The 21,204-nt window shown below is 42.7% G+C and overlaps 1 protein-coding gene across 2 annotated transcripts in view; it reads left to right on the top strand.

Moving 5' to 3' along the window:
* Positions 1-5,069: 5,069 nt before the first annotated feature.
* Positions 5,070-21,204, top strand: part of ZNF407 (zinc finger protein 407) — a 334,983-nt gene continuing 318,848 nt past the window's right edge. For both annotated transcript variants that reach the window (XM_085052423.1, XM_085052424.1), the window contains exon 1: positions 5,070-5,153. The gene's annotated coding sequence lies outside the window, so the exon portion shown is untranslated. The remainder of the gene's footprint in view (positions 5,154-21,204) is intronic.

Here is a 21,204-nt window from a genome sequence, read left to right as displayed (position 1 = left end):
CTTGACAGGCTCCTGACACATACCCTTCTGGTGTGAAGAAACAAGTAGTGGCAGAGCTCTCATATGAATTTCATGTAAGTTTGCATCACTCCTTTTTAACATGTAGAAATTCAAGAGTTAGTACTGCTTTACTCCTGTGCATTACTGCCTTCCTGACAAGACGTCTAATTCCATAGGCAGTTAACATCCTCAGTTTGGCAGCAACCCTGACATTCCAGTGACTACTTCAAAAGATAAAGCATTTCATCACAGTGGAAGGACCAGTAAGATCCTGGAAGTACATCCTTACCAAAGTTGGCTTTTTTGGGGGCTTCTGGACAACAAAATTTATATGGTCCACTTTTTATTGAAAAACAGTGGAATGAAAGTTTAACAAACTAACAAGCAAACAAACAAAACCATGACGAAGCTAGCTGTGCTAGCTTCACTTGTGGTGAAGAAGCTAGCAATGGCAGTTTGTGGTGCCTTTGCTAAGTCTCCCTTTCAAAGTGCACACGAAAGTGTATGGGCCCAGGAAAAACAATCTTCATCTTGTAGTGCTCTATAGCTACTTGTGTATCTAAGCACGGGATTTTCTGTAGCAAACAGCCTGAAGACTTAATGTCCATGGGTAAAAATTCTGCTTGTGTTCCTCAAGTAACTTCAGTTATTTGTCAGCACAGAAAAAAAAAAAGACATCTGATTTGTTGGTATATTGACAGTGATGTTTGTATCTAGAAAGCTGCACACACAGAAACTATAAGTGAGGTCTCCTGTCTGCATGTTTTGTATTGTTTATGCAAAACAGCTTAATTGCTTGTGCTTATGTACAATTGCTTTCTATGACCATTTACTATTATTTATTTTTGAGATGTTGGCTACTGTGACACTGAGCAGACAGCTGGTTGACTACTGTTCTAGACTTTTACAGATCATAGATATTACACAATTCTCTTACCACTCCTCAGCTGGACTGTAACTTGACTTTAGAAAAACGTAACTCAGATTATTCAGGATCTGATGAAAGATCACATCTGACTCTTTAAGTGCCTCTGTGAAGATACCTCTCAGTGCACATGCAGATAGATATCCATGGCTCCCATGCTTCTGTGTTGCAGGCTGAATAGAAAGCTTTTAATACTACTGGCAAGAGTAGGCTTGGATGATGTGTCTCATGGGCCAAATGAAAGGATTTGCAGCCACTGTTCCTCTGGGGGGAAGTGTTAAGAGGGGGAACTTCAAGCACCATCTTGTTTATTTTCAAATTCTTGCAACTACTACATGTAAACTTAAACTCCTATAAATAGTATTTTAATTGAAAAAACTTTTATTTTCAAGCCGCTCAAAAATATTTTCCCCCTAGATTTTATGTAATTACAGGAAATTCAAACAAACCCCTTCTATGTATTCCATTAAAGCCTGTGTGCATTCCTTCTTATTTTTCTCATTTATATTGCAGTTACATCATCAGGAAAAGTTAGCAAACCACATAATTTTTATCATACTTTCACTTGCTTGCATAAGATTTTTTATATCACAACAAAAAACCCCAAAAGGTAGCTAGCAGTGGGTGAGCATTTTGTTTACGTAAAAATGGGTAACTATTTGTACTTCAAACTAGTTCCTCGGCACAATTAGGCTGCGAACTCAGAGGGTAACATGAAGTGAGTCAGAAGGCGCGCCCTTTAATGACAGAGCGGGTGCGAGTGCCACGGGCAGCGTGACCTCGGTGGCTCAAAGGCGCATCCGTGCCCTGACGCGGCCACACCTCACCTGCTTTGCAGAGCTGGCGAGGCTGCCCGGCTGCCGAGCGGGGCTGTGCAGGCTCGTCCTCCGGCGCTTTGGACACCAGCGGCAGTGGGCACTGAAATGCCGTCAGGGCTCCCTCCACAGGGGCAGCTCCCCCAAAATCCGTATCAGAGCTGCTGCCACGTGGCCTCAGCCAGCCCCGTCCGTGCTCAATGTGGTGCTGCAGTGCCCTGGTCCCTCGGTGACCCTGCCGAGCCTGCCAGAAGCCACCTGTGTGCCGAGGCGGTGCCGGAACCAGCTCAGCCATGGATCACTGCAGTGCTGCACCAGCGCTAAGCGAGGCACCAGGATCACAGGACCACGGCTGATTCACAGGATTGGTCAGGTTGAAAAAGATCTTTGAGATCACCCAGTCTAACCATGAACCCAGCACTGCCAAGCCCACCACTAAACCATGTCCCTAAGTGCCATCTCTACACATCCTTTAAACGCCTCCAAGGATCCTGACTCAACCAAATTCCACCAGTTTGAACAGCATGCAGCAGCAGGTCAGTCAAACTGGAATATTGCACTTTGCTCCCTGAATCACACACCTTGACATAACTTGTATTTAAAAAGGGAAGGTATATATACGTGTATATACATGCATAAGTAACTGACACAGAAAAGGTTCTTGGCGTTTACATCCTAATTATTCTGTTTCATGTTTTCTTAGGAGTTACAACTGCAGAATAAAGATATATGCAACCTTTCTTCAAAAATTTGCTACTCTGTTAAAAACCAATGGTTGTTAAGAAACCCTTATGAACATTACTGCTGATGACTTGATATCCTACAGACACCACGGTATCCTTTGGAGGGCCTGCCAGCGACATTCTACCCATGAGGTCATCGTTGAGTCATGGGGTTATTTCTCCTAAAAAAAATTGATAGGAAATCCCACGATTCAGAGCTGGTAAGTAGTATTATGGTGACTGCCTTTATCCTGCTGAATGTCTGATTTCTGGTACTAGTAATCACAAAGCTGTGTGTGTTTCCTGCACAGGAGCAAACACAAAATATTAAGTAGGAAAGGTAGGAAGAGTTTTAAGTTACACAGCTAAGTAAAGAGCTGGTACTACTCTTAAAATGAGCAACATGTCTTTCTGAATCAGTATTTTGGTGTGGTAGAAATACAGCAACTGCAGTAATTTCTAGTGTCATATTCTGATAGAAGATAAATATAGTCTGTGTTTACAATCCATTGACAAACTAACCTATTACTAAATACATTCTTGTTAATGACTTATTGACTTATTCAATTTGCATTCTAATATATTTTTATTTGCATAAATATTTCAGAACACAGAACAACCACTTTTCAGTACAACTTTAGAATTCTGTACATAGATAAGCCAGAACATTAAATGTAGGGGCACCTGTACACATTTAATAAAGACAGCTTAGAATTACAAAATAATTTTGGTACAGGTATAATTTTTTTCTAGATTAATAGTGATTCTGCTTTAGATACTACTTCTCCCATACCAATGGCTCCCTCTTCAGGCTCTGCCTAAACTATGCTGTCTCTCTTTATTTTCTGATAGAAATATTTCAACTTACAGAACTCCAGCTCTCATGATTTTTTTTTCTCCATTATGTTTCCTCTCAGCAAATGATGAAATAACTGATGGACCAGGCAGATTCACTTGGTGTTGAGACACAGACCTACAAATCTTTTAAGGAATATTAAAGGAATTTGTAAACTGCAGAGAAACTAAGCTTAAAGGATATCAAAGGGTTATTTTACCTCTGTTCTCCATGCTGAAAAATATCAATAACAATCAGATTGTTCATAATTGTATTATTCTTAAAACTGCCAGAGGTTTCTGTAGATGCTCATAATACTAAATCTAGATGTGTATTTAAAATCCCAAAGATATCTTTACTACAAATTTAGCAATATTGTGTGTAGATTTCCTTTTATACACAGAGCAACTAAATTCTGTACTATAACCCTTAGGGACAGGATAAGGAGATAGCCCTCTCTTACCAATGTCCTGTGCAGCACTTTACTGTTTTAAATTTTGTTCATTCATTTCAAATCTTTCCCAAGACACTGGCGAAATCTTCAGTACTGCACTTTCCTTCAATGAAGGGCTTAGGCCACAGCAACTCCTTCATTTTCAAACCATTCTTACAGTCTTTACAACCCACAACACAACTGGCATTGCTGTGCTTTAAACTTAACAGATTAGCAAGTGACTAACTGGCTGAATAGCACCGTAAGTTGTCACTTCTCGTTGGTAAGCTTGTGCATACCGTGTGACTGGAGAAAGTCAGTGAACTGCAAACGTGTTCCCAATGAGGAGTTCTCTCCTAACGTCTCTGTGCCATGGCCTTGAAGAATACTAAATGCTGTTTAACTAAGATACTCTGTCCACTAAAGAATGCAGTGTAATCAGGACATAAAAGGGAAACCTGCGTTCTAAAAATCATAAGCAACAGTGAAAAAGCAACTGCATTTCACCACAGACGTCTGAAGAACTCTAAACCAAGTTTCTTTGCTTTAGTTATACTTGAGAATGTGACTTGGCTTAAAAAAGAAAAAGCACATTTACCGCTTCATCATCACAGTTTCTTCACGAGTTTATAAAACAGAAAACACTTTTATAAATTGCCTCCCTCTTGCCTTTTTCAACTATTTCTCTCTTGAACTGTACTCCCTTGAACTACAGCTTGCAGCGCCGGCACTACCTTCGCCTGCTAACCCTGCTGAACGGCGGCGGTGCTCTGCGTCAAGGACTTGTTTCCCCCTCCCGCAGGACAGCTTTCCCTAGGACCAGATCCAAGTTTCGCTGCAGTGCGATGCAGGGTGACAAAGTGAACCACAACTTCAGGGGCAGCCCGGCACGGCCCACGGTTACACAGGCGCAGCCCAGCGCCGGGCTGCCGTGGGGACAGAGACACCGGCAGGCCGGGCTGCGCCACGCACCACGGAGCGGACAGCTTCGGGCAACTCCCAGCCGCACCCGCTGGCTCCTGCCAGCGCCGCCTGCCCTCGCCCGGCCGCGGCACGAAGCTGCGGCATCACAGGCACGCGCATCCCGGGCAAACGCTCGGGACTGTGTCCTTCCTTCTGGGAGCATCCCTTCCCGGGAGGGTGAAGGGTGACCGGCAGCCGCCCGCGGCTAGGGACCGTGTCCGTGCGGGGCAAGATGGCGCTGGGGCGCGCGCGCAGCGGCGGCCGTTGGGCGCGCGGCCCCTCGCGCCCGCGGCGGCACGAGCGGCGCCTCCGCACCGGCTCCCGCCCGCCGCCGGGCGTCACGTGACAGCGCCTCACCCCCGCCCCCCGCGCGCCGGGCGTGACGCAGCGCGGCGGATCTACGGCGCGCCACTGGTGACACGGCTCAGCACAAGCGGAGGCGCTCGGCTCCCCCCGCGCGGTAAGCGCTGCCCGCCGCGGCGCGGCCGCCTCGTCTCGCCGCCCGGCGGCGCGGGGCGAGCCGCTGCCTCGGCCCTCGCGAGGGGGGCTCACGGGGTCGCCGCGTCGCCGTCTCCCCTCGGGCTTTTTGGGCCTCTGCGCTGCCGTCGTTTTTTTTTTTTTTTCTTTTTTTTTTTTTCCCTTTTGCGTGGGCGGGCGGGCTGTGGCGCACCCACCGAGCCAATCCCATGCCTGCTTCCTCCCAAGCTGCTCGCCGATTGGCCGGCGCGCCGAGGGCGGGAAGAGCGCCCCTTGCGCCCATTGGCCGCCGCGCCCGGCCTCGGGGCCGTGGCGGGTCTTCCCTTCCGCTCTGCCGCGGGCGGGCGCAGCGGGGAGAGGCGAGGCAGACGGAGAGGGCACGGGAACGGGCACGGGAACGGGCGAGGGCAGCGCGGACGGAGGGAGGGAGAACCGGCCGGGGTGGAGACCCGTGCGAGAGCCTCCACTGCGTTGCGCGGTGTCGCTGGCGCGTGCTGCGGGCTCCTCCCCGTTCCCGGTGCCTCCCCTGCCCTCCGCCCAGCTCCCTAGGGCCGCTGCGCAGGCGCGAGTGCCGGTCGGGCGGGGCTGCGGCGCGGGGAGGGAGCGGCGCAGGGCGGCGGTGGCGGGCTCTGGCGGGCTCTGGCGGGCTCTGGCCGGCTCTGGCCCCAGGGAGCCGCCGCCCCGCCCCGCCCCGCAGGATGGCCCTGGGCAGCGCCCCGAACCGCCGCGCGGGGCCTGTTGGCTCGGAGGCGGCTGCGCAGGCGCGGCGGGGGCGAGGTGCCTCGGGAAGCGCACTCGGGAGTGTCGGCGTGTGGGGCTCGGCGCTGCCCTGAGTGCTCTCAGCCGCCCGACCCCCTCTGTTCTTGCTTCCCGCTCCTTTCCCGAAGGTTGCTGTAGAATGAGCGGGGATGAGCTTTGAGGAGTGCAGCGGTTGGCGGTGAGGGACGACGCACGTGACTGCAGGAGCTCTGTACGTGGCTCTTACAAGGGATAAAGGAAGGATTGTAGCTGCTTTTCCTTTATTCTGCTTCAGTCACCAAGCAGAGCCGTCGCAGAATTACAGAATTAGGTTGGGAAAGACCTCTGATAAACCGAGCACTGTCTTGTCAGCAGACCATAGCACTGTGTGCCACGTCCAGCCTTTTCTTAAAGGCCTCCAGGGACGGTGACTCCATGACTTCCCCGGGAGTTAATTCCAATGTCTAATCACACTTTCTGTGAAAAAATTCTAATGTCCAGCCTAAACTTCCCTCGGCGCAGCTTGAGGCTTTTGTCCTTTCATCCTGTCGCTGGTTGCCTGGGAGAAGAGACCAACGCCCATCTGGCCACACCCTCCTTTCAGATGGTTGAAAAGAGTGATGTGGCCTCCGTGAGCCTCCTTTTCTCCAGGCTAAACAATCCCCTGTCCCTCAGCCACTCCTCACAGGACTTGTGCTCCAGACCCTTCACTTACTGCCCTCTGGAGATCAGGCTCTCGAGTCAGGACCACCTTCTGTGCTCTCACAGTGTTGTGATAGTCAACATGGTTTTGTCCGATCCAGGGAGTCAGTAGACTCTTAGGGAACTTGCCAGATTGTGGCAGGAAAAGCAAGTTCCCACAAATAGCATAGCAATACATTTCTAAGGGTGTGTTTGTTTTTGGTAGGAATGATCATTAAACCAAAACTATTGTTTTAGGTGGCCCTTGAGGGATAAGTTACCATCTATATATCCTCTATGTGAGAAAGAAATTTTTTATTGGGAGGATGGTGAGGCATAGGCACAGGTTGCCCAGAGAAGTTGTGGATATCCCATCCCTGCAGCTGTTCCAAGGTCAGGTTGGATGGGGCTCTGAGCAACCTGGTCTAGTGGAAGGTGTCCCTGCCCATGGTAGGGGTGTTGGAACTAAATGGTCTTTAAGGTCCCTTCCAACCCAAGCCATTTTTTGAGTGTGTGATTTTATCCTGTTGAATTTGACTTGTTATGACAGGTTTCCCATTGCTCCTTCAAATAACTAGTGTGGCCTGTGAACCACAGTGTTAATATTAAATGTAGTGTTTGTTGGAGGAAGGAGAGGAAAAAAAAATTGGTGATCAGAATGCTGTAGCTAGTAGTGATCTCAGAATTTACATCGTTAAAAGCTGTATTTCTCTTTTCCTGTGCCTCTTTATTTCTCTGTGTAGTTGTGCTGATGCAGAGTTGTAAGACCTTGGCTTTGTCATTAGCTTGTGTTCATCCATATCATGCTAAGAATGATGGTAACACCTAGGGAGTAGTAAATAATGGAAATCCGAAAGTGGAAGGGTAAGAGTGGTGGATTTTCTGATGGTGCAGAGCCATAACAGACTAACATACAATTTAAACACTGGATGTCATTCCCTGTGATTCTGACCTTAATAACCCAAAGGTGTGGCATGTGAAGACCATAAATTTTCCATTCCTGTATCAGAACATGAGTAATCAAGATGTTTGTATGAGGCTGGAGTTTTGGATGCTGGGATCTATATTTTTCCCAGGTCACACCTCTTCATGAAAGATGAAGACAATTACAGGTTTCGGTTTGGTCTCTCTTGCAATCTCCTACACTATTCACAGCAAGTTACATTCATCATAGAAGTAACATTGCAGTCATTCCATCCTTATTTCATAAATTATTTCAGCGTGGACATATAATCAGATTGTAGCTTTTATATATAAAATATGGAGCCTGGCAGTAATTGTATAATCCATACATTTTAAAAAAAGTCAAATGCACTGATGTGACAGCAGGATGATGGACTGTGACTTTTTCAGTATGTTCAAACATGTCAGTTTTATTAGCATTTTGGGAAATATAATTCAAACAACCTGAGTTAAATCCTTTACTATCATTCTTTTGTAGGAACTATTGAATAGTAACAGCATCAAAGACTTCTAATTTATTTGCGCAAGAGTTTTCTTTGTTAGAAATGCTTTTAAAACTTAAGCTGTGTTGTCTCTTTTTATAGGAAAACATCACTTGGAGATAGAATGTGTGTGAAGCAGATGTCAGTCACAGTATTCCATTAAACCCAACCTCCTGTAGTGAAGAACAGCATTTTTGTGTTAGTGCTCACAACATTATGAATGAGGTCATTTTGCTTTTCCTGGTTAATTTTTTATTATTTTGTGAATATGTACAGTGCTGTGGTTTTGTGCATGAGCTGAAATTTACGGACAGACTGGCACATGAAATGTGTTTGAACTGGAATTGTTGGATGGCCCCTACATTTGAATTTCCTAATGTGGTTTAGAATTTAAATATTCTCTTTCTTGGGAAAACAGAAGGGCTTCATTGGATGGATGGATAACCCCATCAGTCAAATAAAAACAGTGGTTTAAGATATGCCTGGTCTAGTCATTCATTGAAATTAATGCCGTGGCACTGTGGTCTATATTAAAGGTAGTAAAAAGTTGACTTTTTAGATTGAAATCTGGAGTATAATTTACGCTTTTGAAAGCTTGGGGGAGAAAAACAAGATGATGTTATTGAACAGATGTAGTGGCTGTGGTTCCTTCAGCTGTTCACGAAACCAGACATGTGGTGGAGGGGTCTCTCTGCTGTGCTCTGTGTTATGAGAGGAGTCAAATGGAAATGGTGCTTTCACTTTGACAGATTGTCAGCAGCTGCCCAGAAGAGCATTTGGGGTTATTCTTCTACCCCAGAAAGGTCTTGTTTTGTGTTGGCCGTGCTGCCTTGTGGTAGCACAGCCACACAGTGCCTGGCAAGCAGCAGCCAAGGCATGGGGTGCCTCTCCTTCCATGCATCATGAGTGGAAGGAGCAGAACCAATGACAGCAGTTCTTGGTGGACACAGAGGCATGAAGGAAATGAGCACTGTGTCTCCCTGGTGTTCACAGAATCAGCTAGGTTGGAAAAGACCTTTGAGATCAAGTCCAATCTATGACCAGCTCTACCAGGTCACTTAGACCATGGCACTAAGTGCCACATCCAGTCTTAAGCACCTCCAGTGACTGTGACTCTGCTGCCTCCCTGGGCAGTCCATTCCAATGTTTAATCACCTTTTGTGTGAAGAAACTCTTCCTCATGTGCAGGCTAAACTCCCCCTGGTACAGCTTAAGCCTGGTGTTCTCCTGTCCTGTCACTGGTTGCTTGGGAGAAGAGGCTGACTTCTCTCAGGCAAGTACCGTGTTTAATGCTAACAGGCATAGGGTTAACCAGTGGATGTCTTGGAGAGAATGAGTTAGGAGTAGGATTATATGGGACATGGCAATTGCAAACTGCTTAAATCTTGCCTGGCCTGTGGTGTCAAAGTTCATGTGAAATCTCTCCAATAACGTCAGAGTGGTTTAATCTTTGGTCTGTTTGCTTTTGCAGTGGACATTCTTACCTGGTTACACGAAAGCGTACAAAAGTTTAAAAATGCCTATACCTACTTCTAAACTGGATTGATTTTTTTTTTGTCATTTTGAGCTGTGTTAACACATAAACTCAGAATGTTTATTAGCCTGTGTGTATAAAACCAGTGAAGAAGAAAAAATGTAGAGGCGTTTTTGTAAATTTTAATTTCTCACCTGCAGAAATTATGTTTAAAACAGGGGAATCATACCTGCTTTCCTGCTCTGCAGTTGGGAATGCTGTTAATCCTGTTTCTGCCATCTGCCAGTGAAGGGTCTGTTGTTACAGAACAGTCTGTAGTCCATTCTAGATGTTCATGCTAAATAAATGTGAAAGTTCTCATATTTTACTTAATCTCAGTTCTTCAACATGGGAATATGAAAGAAAGTTGTGTCCCAAACTTATAAAATGTCTCCAGTTTATAGATTTATAGGAGAAAGAAGCCTAGCTACCTTTTTTTTTTAGTAGAAGGAAAATTACAGTAAATGCTACCCAATTCACACACATCCTTACAAAGAAATAACCCTTGTGCCTTTTAGAAACAGGCAGTAATGGTCTTCCAAAAGTAAAATGTTTGTTTGCATGCTCATAACTACTTTCCAGTCCTGTGTTAGCAGAATTGCTGGTTGCTAATTTTTTTTGCTTTGTTTTGTTTGCTTGTTCTACAACAGGCTGACCTTTTTTCTCAGTAGACTAGCCTACTACTGAATTACTGTCTGCAATAGTATGGGTTATTTTTAAGTGGGCTGTGAGGCTGTGGATGTTCTTAGGATTTTTTGATCCTTAGTGGTACAGGCATGAATTTTAATTGCCCCTATCTTTGTGAGTCTAAACGTCCAAGTTGTTATGTGTGTGTGCTGTATGCAATGGCCCAGGAGGAGGTGTGCAGAGTTAGGGTGTGCAGTATTTCAGTATACAGATCTGAATGCATACATCTATATAGGTTATTTTTTTGCTACAAGTGTGTATATAGATGCTTTTCTAGCTGTTATTTTCTCATTGTAGTTATAATATGTAGTTTGTCTCGTGTAGTTTCTTGCTGTCCTTAGCCCCATCTTTGGTATTTCAAAAGTTCTTCTCAAAAACATAGGCAGGAAGATGTAAAAAGTAAATGTAAGTGTTAAAATCCACTGGAATTACAAGGAGTAACAAAACTCATCCAAATAGTAACACTAAGTCATTTTTTTGTATAGAAATCATTGTTTCATGTGATTTTTTTTACTGGAATTCATATAGCTACCTGGGATATAAGCTTTTCTGTAGGAAACATTCCACCAAGAAGTTAGAAAAGTGTGGAGGTCCTGACAAGAATTCTGATTTAATCAAAGACAGGTTGTTGTGTTGCCATTTGGATGGCCTCAGGAGCTCTGGTATGGCTGTATACATGTGAGTTCCATCTTTAGTCAGGTTTTCAAGCTTGGCCTCACTCTGGAAGAGCCTGTGACCTTCACCTGTTTCCATTCAGTGGGTTAGAGATTGAATTTATTTGAATATTTGCTGTAAATATTTGCTATGAACATATGAGATAGTCCTTGCAGAGTTGGCTTTAGAACACCTTATCAGGAGGAGACTTACTTTACCTGTGGTGGTGGTGTGTAGCATGTTGGCATCACCCACTTCTGTGTCCAAGGGAGAAGCATGGACAGGGATGACCTTTCCATCTTGGTTCACATGGGGAAACATCAGACTTGCTGCTGTTGTCCTGCCGGGAGCGTTGGTGTCTCTGGAAAGCCCTGTGCTGGCTGTATGTGTGCTGCAGCTGAGTCGCATCCTGCTGTATGCCCAGAGCTCCCTGGATGTGCCAGGGTTTCCTGCTCTGTGTTCTGCAGCCATGCAGGAAATCCTGCATGGCTGACAAGTGTCAGATTTCCTGGTGCATGGGGTGCAGCCAGTAAATGGAAGGCTTCTGAGGAGCATGTCTTGGGATACCCAACATCTATGTACATCTTTTTTCCACAAGAACCACAGCATAGGAATATGGCAGTTTTGCATTTTGCAATGCCATGTGGTCTTTGAACATGAAGAAAGAAATTCCTGTTGCATGCTTGTCTTCTGTTGAATGTTTAAGTGACACTGAATATTTAAGTTGGATTGTTCCCAGTCCTTGAGAAAAGGGTAGCAAACTCCATAAATTCAGTGAAGGCAAAATGTTGCACTTTCCTGGTTCCTTGGTATGTAACACGCTTTCTTCAGGGATGTGTTGATGCTGGATTTGGGACACTGAGTACGCAGAGGGGACAGCAGTGGTCCTTGTGTTTTGTTTTTTGTTTGATTTGTTACTTTTGTTGTCTTTTTCCATTTTCAGTACCAGTGAAGTGAAGGCTGTTTCTTCTCATGCTCCCCATGTTAGGCAGACCGAGGTTTACGTTAATCTTTAAAGGGAAGGGGGTTCTTGCGTTGTGTCATATAAATTGTTAATAGGATATACATTTCTGAAAAGTCAGAATGGATAAATATAAAATCTAAAAGCATCGATAAACTGCAGCTTGTTTGTTTGGCAGCTCCAGAATAAAGTGCAATGAATACTAGAAATTACTAGTTCAGCATGCATATCCTTTACTGGGCAAAGCCTTGTTATAAATCAGAGCTAATTTTTTCATGATTGGATCCAGTGCTAGCACAACATGTAAGTTCAAAGATACAGTACATAAAGATGTTTTCTGGATGTTGTCTTCAAAATCTGCCAACTTAGTTTCTATTGTTCTGAGTTTTATTGGTACAACAGTGGACTGATTTGAATTGCATTTGTTTTTTTTTCCCTTCCTGTTGTTCGCATTTTCATTTTAAATTATTTACAAGTCTGAGGCTTGAAGATGAGAGCCTAATGAATGCTTTTAAAAATAAAACCTTCTTCTTTAAGCATGTTATGCTTCATGTTTTGAATTTATAACCCAAGCCTTAATGAATAGTTTTCTAGTTGCTCTCATCTTAGAATTTATGAGCTGCCCTATTTACAAGTCTTACCTATACAATGGAAAGATAATTCCTGTTTACCTTAAATGAACTGTTCTTGTTAACAAGCTTAAACTGCTAATTAGGAATATGGCAATGAATACTATGTCAGACCTTTTAGCAAGAATGCGATATTTAGTTGTTGAGCGTTTTTCTGGTACATTCTGTGCAAGAATACAGAGTGTTGTGGGTTTTGTTGTCTCATATAAGGATCAGGTTAATAAAAATATTTTAGGGAGAAGCTATGGCCTACAGGTCCTCACAGAAGCAGTTTAACTTCTGCCCTTCATTTAGGATGATATGTTGGTGTCCATGTACTATGATACTGCTAAAGCCTTTTTGCTGCAAGGCTTTTGATAGATGGCAAACATGTGAAGAACCCTTAGGATTTCATGTTTATGTCCAGGTAGTACTTTTTTAACAGATAAGTTATTCTCATGAAAAAAGCATCAGGGATAGCAGTAGTTGCTTTGTTTTGAGTGTACATTAATGTAATTTAATCAGGAAGGAAAGAAACCCTGGGACTAGAATTTGATGTTATTTACCTGACTATAAATTGGAATATTTCCATTTAGTTTAACAGAATTTTTTCAATTTGTGTCAAAATGATTAAACTAAGAACCTGACACAAGCTCTCCATTTCATAATTTTTGCATACAGAACCAAGGAAATAAAATTGCTTTGGTTTTTTTGGTCCAAATCCTACTCCATAAAGCAGGTTGGTTCTTGAGCAGAGGTTTTATAACACAGTGTTGTTACTTGTTGGTACCAGGAGCTTGGCAGATATGTTACATGAAAAAACTACCATTTCTTTTCTTTAGTTGTTTCTCATTAGACTTGAAGTGTCAAAGATGCAAACTTGTGAATTTGAGTGCCATTCTAAATCTAGGTAGCTCAAAAATTCTCGACAAGTATTGCTTTGACTTTGTTGTGTGTGCCTCTGATACCTGCAGAGGGTTGTTTATAGCCTTTGTTCCATGTCTTGTTTCCTTTGTGTCACCCAAGGAGTTTGCAATGGGGTTGGCAACCTGAGGAGGGAAGGGGAGGAAGAGACCGAAGAGAAAGTTAGTGTGGGTCTGGCATTGACCTTCAGTTCTCTGCAGCAGACATCTGATGAGATGTAAGAGCACCTTCTTCTAAACCCAAGAATCCTTCCTGGGCACAAGATCATTGGGTACAGAAAGTGGTGTTTGGAGAGGACAAGTGGAAACCTGACAAAGCATTTTAGCTCTGGTCAGGCTATTCAGGTTCCATTTCCAGGTTAAAAACATGCTGAACTTTGCTGGGGGACGTTGACTTGCAGGAATGCTTTCTCTTTTTTTTCATTCATATCATCATGATTTTAGATTGCTGATTTCAGTAAAGTGTATTTTGAGGGTGAGTGTTACATAAACTTTTTTTTTTTGAAAATGTGTACGTTTGTATTTTGTGTGCAAAGGGTATTTTACCCTGTAAGGGGATGTATTTCTGAGGAGATGACATACAGGCAGAGGAAATATATTATGCCGGCTGCAATAGAGAGAGAAATAGGTGAGTTTTCAGGCACACAAGCTTGTCTTTGTATCTGCTGGTGGTACCAAGATAATTAAAATATACTTGAAATAAAAACAGAGTTAATCTCTGAAGTTTATACTTAAATATTGCATGGAAGTGCAGGAATGTATGGAGCATGGCTTTTTTCGGGTCAAATAATATTTTATTTATACATTTGTTGTAAGTACTCAAAGGTCTTTAGACTTCCAATTAGAGAGTTTTGGTGGCAACATAAGTGACAGTGCTGAGAAAACTTCAGTTGATGTCACTGTGGCCATGATTTCATTTTTTACTTTATTTTTCAGTTATTTTTCATCCTTGTAAGTGATTTTTCTAAGCTCTATGGGATCTGTTTTGGGAGAAAAGAAATACTTCACATAATATTTAAATTTTGTTTGAATAAACCACCTAGAAAACACAGGAAAAAGAAAGGTATATTCCCTAGAATGAAATCACAGTAGGAATTTTGCATTATAAAAGGTGATGCTCATAGTGCTGGATTTGTTTAAACCATCAGAATTGCAAAGCATAAATAATTACATAATTTCACACTTTCCAGTAAAGTCAGACCCTGATTAAGAAGTTGACAGCCTGAAAGAGTCTGCTCTTTGACAATGATGTCTGTATTTCCTCAATTTGTAGCAACTGCATCTAGGAAAACAAACTGAGCTTTATACCCTTTACTTTGAATGAGAACCCTTATTGACAAAGGGAGAATAATCCTTTTATTAAAAGTTTCCTTACTTTAAATGCACAGATATTTCAGCTTTTCTGCTTTCACCTGGCATATATTTTGCTGATACCAGGTCTTCTTGCTGTCTTGGTCCTCTGTCTTTCAGTATGTTTGATATTCATATTTCTTTTTTATTCCTACTTCCTTGCTGTGCTTTTTTTCTTCCTTTTCTTAAACAAATAGACAATATGGTAATATGAACTGTAATAGGAAAAAGGTATTGTTTAACTCAGTTGGGGTACTACTAATCCAGTCACCAAATGTAACCATAACACAGCATGCATTTTAATTATTAAATATAATGGAAACTTTGCATTTTAAATCTAGAGCTATAAACCACTTGTTTGAAAATGCACAGTTCAGTGCTATGATTTTAGCTTGTAGTGAATTACAGGGCAGTATTCTTTGATCAGTTATTACAAGTTGAAGATTAGTAGCATTCAGTGCTTGTGTTAATTTTGAGAGTACATATAGGAGTCACTGCAGGTCAAACTGAAGCTCAGTCGTGTATATTTTTAATGATTTAGTGAGCTGACTGGATAAAGCAATGTTAAAATGTGTGGCTAATACAGTCATGGCAGTCATTCCAAATAGGGGTAATTTAAAGGCACATTTTGAGGACTGGTATGCCCCCAAATTCTAGCACTTAGTAAAATATGGTTTATTATTAAAAAACATATTGCTGAGGTTTTGCTTTTAGAAATGTTTGTTTGAGTAGTTCTTGAAAGCATTGCTAATGATTTTTCAGTGACCTTCCACTAAATAAGAGCTGCCAGATAGAACAATTAATGTTTTCTCATGTTCAATAAAAGTTTTTGTAATTAATACATTTTGAGCAAGAATTCTAATAAATACAGTGAATTCAAATGAAATAATCTCATCGTCTGTGCATTTTTTGACATGAAGTGTAGAACTACTCCTAGAGTGAATGTGGATTTTGCCAACTCTTCACAAAAGATTACTAGTCCCTGCATGAGGTGTGTAGGCCTGAACAGGCTGTGTTTTCAGGAGTGGTGGGCACCATGTTGTGGAGCAGCTGCAGTAGGTTTGCAGGAGTAGGAAGCTTTGCTTAGGTGCCTCCTTTGGGATGCTTGCACAGCAGGTGTGCCCTAGGTACAAGAACAAGACTTCTCAGATTTGTGAGCTGTAAATAATATGTAGTATTATTAGCTGTATGTATGTAGGTAGAAGCTCTGCAGAGTCTGTGTCTTCTTTTTTCCAGTGTTCCAGATTTAGCAGCTTTCATTTTCTAGGCTTAGGTCTTTAGCTGGGGGGCTGTCTCATGCTGGTTGAGAAGGAGCTGGATTTTTTTCTTCTGTCCCTCTATCAGATGTAAGATACCAGTACCTAAAACTCCAGGACTCACTTTCTGATCCAGAGATTTTAAATCTTGACATTGAGCAATGCAGCAGTGGCTAACATACAGACATGAGTGATTTTGGACTGTTGAATTTTGGGAATCAAATGCAGATTTTTGTGCCATGGGACCATTGGTTCCCTTAGAGGATCCTTGCTGCTTGGTTTAGCCTTCCCCTTCCCCTTCCCCTTCCCCTTCCCCTTCCCCTTCCCCTTCCCCTTCCCCTTCCCCTTCCCCTTCCCCTTCCCCTCTGTAGTTCTTCTTTCTCATGTACCTTTTTTGAGTGTGTGGCAGCAAGGTGTGTGGGTAATATCTTTGTACTGTGTTTGTTTCTTTATGCATATTTTGGAAATAGCCTCTGCTGTCTGTGTATGCCAGATTAATGTAGTCCACCAAAAGATTTTCCTTTGAAGGTTATTTTTTAAAACTGTGACTACCTCCAAGCCTGAATCACTGTAGATAACCAATGAATTTATAAACCTTACTTATTTGTATTGTTCTGGGAATTACTTGCAATATATATACATAGTCCTCATGGACTGTAGTTACAGAATTGCTAAGAGAGAGGGTTTTCTCATGAATAAGCTTAGTTGAAGGCTAAATAAAGGCTATGTTTGAACACATGGCCTTTGGGTTCCCTCTTCATCACCTGGGCCACATGGGAGCATCTCTGGACTTCAGGTCTTTGCCAGCTTCCCTGGTGCCCCTGAAACAGTATCTGCAGGCAGCTACCTGGTGTAGCTCGATTGTTGCTCCCTCCAGCTTGTCCAACTCAACAGCTACACTGTGAGAACTAATGCAGGGTTTTGCTCCTTTGCTACTTCTTTCTATTCCTTTCAGACTGTAAAAAGGGAACTCTGAAAATAAAGGTAAATTTCATTTTTGTGCTTTTTGTTGTGCTCCTGAAAAAAGCTGAAAGTAAGATATTGCTAGCAGGAAGTAGCCTAGGTTGTAGCTTGCCCCTTAAGGTCATAGGTTGCTCGTCTCTTGTTGCTTTATTTCATGTGTCATTTTGGAATCTGCCATCTTATGTATGTACTGTTTTTCATGCTGTCTTATATAAGACCCTTTTTGAACCTTTTAATTCTTTGGCTACTATGAACTTCTGATGTTTTTTAGCTGCCCGTATCTTTCTGTTCAGTTTTGGTTGCACTATATGTTGTCCAATCACCAGTTTCTGAATTCTCAAGTCTCATATCTTTTAATTGGGAGAACATTTTTTTTATATGCTGTTTTGTCTATTTGTAATTTTTAAGATGTGCTGATGTGTTTTGTCTTGTCTCTTTGACATAGGTGAGTTTAATGCTGTTTGCTGTTCTTGCTCATTTTCCATTTGTCCAATTCCCAGTTGTACAGCTTCAGGAGATAGCAGTAGGAAAAGATAGCCTGAGCCTGGCTCCTGTCTGCCCAGGGGCTCTGGTGCAGCCAGCTGACCATCTCCCAATGGTTCTTCAGAGGATGGGGTGGGAAGATGGGTCTGAATTACAACAGGTGGCTCTTACTAACTGATTTAACTGGCCAAGCATTACAATTCTTAGTCTAATTGCTTTTCCCCTTCTCTCACATTCTTTCTTGCCTTCCTTCTGAAACAGATTTTTTTAAATTGTAAAAGGAAAAGTATACCAACTTTAAGTATGAAGTGGATTTTTACAGCTGAGTTATAAATCCCAAAAACTAGATGGTTTATAATGGGAACGCTTATGGGGGAGAGGGGACAGCGAGTTTTAATACATATGTAACCTCTTTTCCCTCTCTTTAGTGAATAGACCGTTTAAACTAAATTAAGTAAAGGATATAAATTCTGTTGTTTCAGTTTTTAATATTTCATGGCTGATTTTATAGATAAAAGTTACATTTAACAATAAATATGAAGAAGAATTTATACAGCCTGTTCTGGTTTGATATGGAACAGCAAATCCCATTTCTCTGTAGCTGTAAAGAAAATTCATTATAATGTCTTTGATTGTAAGAGATGTCTTCATTGTGATTAGTTACACTGATAATAAAACAACCTTTTTACAAATGGCACAAGATACATGAGATCTCATGTGTCTGCCTTTTAATAGCATTGAATGTGTGCATTTGCTACCTTTATTCTGTAGTCCTTTCATTTATAAGTGGGGGCTTTTAAAATCTAGAAGTTATTAAAAATAATATAATTTAATTCTTCTTTTGAAGCATTCCAGAGAAGGAGTTATTAATGTAGCTAAACATTGTTAATTGTTGAGTTTTCAAAATATAAACTAATTAAAAAGAAGTGGGTTTATGTTATTCTATTTAATTCTGAATAACAAGTTTTGTAGATGAAATAGTGAAATCTGGATATATGGCATTACTTAACTAAGCCTTTTTAAGCATCTAAAGAAATACCTTGATTTTCAAATGCCCTATTCCCAGTGAATTCAGTTGGATTTTGATCTTAATAGCTATTTGAGTAATTTAAATCATAGATAGTGTCATGAGGATACCTGGGCAAAAAGATGGCTTGTTGGCAAGGCCCAGAGAGTGGTGGAATGGAATTACATGCAGCTGCTGGCCGGTCACAAGTTGTATTCCCCAGGGCTCAGTATTGGGACCAGTTCTATTTAGTATCTTTATCAATGATCTGGACAAGAGGAATCAAGTGCACTCTCAGTGACTTTGCAGACAACACCAAACTGGACAGGAGTGTTGATGTGCTGGAGGGCAGGAAGGCTCTGCAGAGGGATCTGGACAGGCTGGCTGGATGGGCTGAGCCAGTTGTGTGAGGCTCTGCAAGACCAAGTGCCAGGTCCTGCCCTTGGGTCACAACAGCACCAGGCAGCACTACAGGATGGGGACAGAGTGGCTGGAAAGCTGCTGGAGGAAAAGGACCTGGGATCTTGACAGTGGCTGAACATGAGCCAGAGTGTGCCCAGGTGGCCAGGAAGGGCAATGGCTTCCTGGCCTGTATCAGGAATAGTGTGGCCAGCAGGAGCAGGGAAGTGATTATCCTCCTGTACTTGGCACTGGTGAGGCCACACCTTGAATCCTGTGTTCAGATTTGGTCCTCTCACATCAAGAAAGACATTGAGGTGCTGGAGTGTGTCTAGAGAAGGGCAATAGAGCTGGTGAAGTGTCTGAAGCACAAGTCTTATGAGGGAGCTGAGGTTCTTTAGCTTGGAGAAAAGGAAGCTCATGGGAGAGCTTATCACTCTCTACAAAATACTGAAAGGAAGTTGTGGCCAGGTGGGGTTGGTGACTTCTCCCAAGTAACAAGTGACAGAACAAGGGGAAATACAAGAGGAAATGGTCTCAAGCTGTAGTGGGGGAGGTTTAGATTGGAGTTACAAAAAATTCCTTTACTGAAAGGGTGGTCAAGCCCTGAAACAGGTTGTCCATGAATGTAGTGGAGTTTACCATCCCTGGAGATATATGACATGTGGATGTAGCACTTGACATGGTTTAGTGGTGAGCTTGTCAGTGCCGAGTTAACAGCTGGACTTGGTGAACGTGGTCTTCTCCAACCTAAACAGTTCTATAATTTGGGGAGAGGGAGAATTTTGTGAGGGATTGATTAAAAGGAATATTAATTTACTTTTTCAGTTGTACATGCATGTAAGAATACGTAGATCTCCTTAACACAGTAGTACAGAATGAGATTGATGAGAAAAGTGTAATGATTGTGTTAAGATCCTTTGCATATTTATATTGCTATGATTTTGCCGTTACAGGGATTCAACCAGTAAAACCTTCTGTATTGTTTAATATATGGAAATAATATATTAAATCCTGGAAAAATGGTGCATTTGCTACAAAATTTTAACTTGTAAAATGTAATTGTATCTTAAATTGTAAAATGGAATTGCAGGGTCACTGTTAGAAATGAATTCCTTTCCTGCTTCATGTAAAAAGAATTTGGGGCTTTAGAATGAGGAAGGCTGCTTAGCTGATGTAACACAAGTTGCATTAGATTATCAAATATTTATGGAATTTACCAGAAAGTGAAAATCTGAGTCATAGCTCTTGGGGAAAAATAGGATGTGATGCTCAGGTCTTCTGGAAGATTCATGATGGAACAGCACACTTAATATTAGGTTTCACTGTAAAAGACATAAACCAACATTTTTGTCTTATTATCTGTAAGGTTTAATTTCACACTGTTGTCTCTTTTCCATTGATGATAACAGTTAGGAGCAGAGTTAAACTGTAAAAGTTTTTCCTAGAATGAATACTAGAAAAATGACTGTTGATGACTGAAACGCAGGACTAAATATTCTTTTTACTGTCTGAGAGATAAACAGGCTACACCAGGACCCTTTACTGTAGGAAGCAACCCCTTTGACTTGCCGTTCGTTTCTGTGCGCACATTGCTCTGTCAGAGGAACTGGCTCTGTGCTGTGGGCTGCTCAGTCAACTGAGAGCTCAGTGCCAAAACCCTGCCCTTCTGTGGGGAGCAGATCTGACTTTGTCTCCTGGCTGTGGTTTGCCGTGATAAGTCACCATGCAGGTCACCCATCTTGTGGTTCCTCAGATCCTGTGGGTGTTTGAGCTGAGCAACAGCCTGCTTAGTGATATGTCAATTTTTTCCTGCCAGGAAAGTGTTGGAGCAGGTGCAATTTATTACTTTTGCTTGGTCTCCGGGTACTTGCCCGTGGTTGCTACAGAGTATGTTTTCTGTGTTCATTAAAACCTATTGATCTTGGGAAAGTTTGTGGGATTGATTTAATCTTGGTGTTTTCCAGGGAATTAGTAGTATTTTTACTAATAACACTCTCCTGATGCATTCCTGAGAAAAAGAGTGATGATGTGTTGAGGAAATGCAGAGTCTGTGCAACCAAGTTGCAGTTCTGCCCCAACTCCCAAAGTCCCCTTGCCCCGGCAAGCACTGCATGGTCCTTCTGTGACCACCTGTGATGCCAGGAATTGTGTCTGGGCAGGGTCCAGCAGCATCTGCGCTCCCTGGCCAGGCAGGCCTTGGGGAGCAGAAGGCCACACCTGGGGCCACCAGGTTGACCTGGCACATGTCTTCCTAGCCTGTGGAAGAGGAGGGCTGTGGTGCCACCCTGATCATGACAGATGATGGTTGGGTTAGCAGTGGCTCTGTGTGACTGCCGGACTCTGGTGGGAGGAGGAGACTCTCTG

This window comes from Lichenostomus cassidix, chromosome 2 (assembly GCF_008360975.1).
Source record: "Lichenostomus cassidix isolate B80296 chromosome 2, HeHo_3.0, whole genome shotgun sequence".
NCBI lineage: Eukaryota > Metazoa > Chordata > Aves > Passeriformes > Meliphagidae > Lichenostomus > Lichenostomus cassidix.
This window is presented reverse-complemented; position numbering and strand designations above follow the sequence as displayed.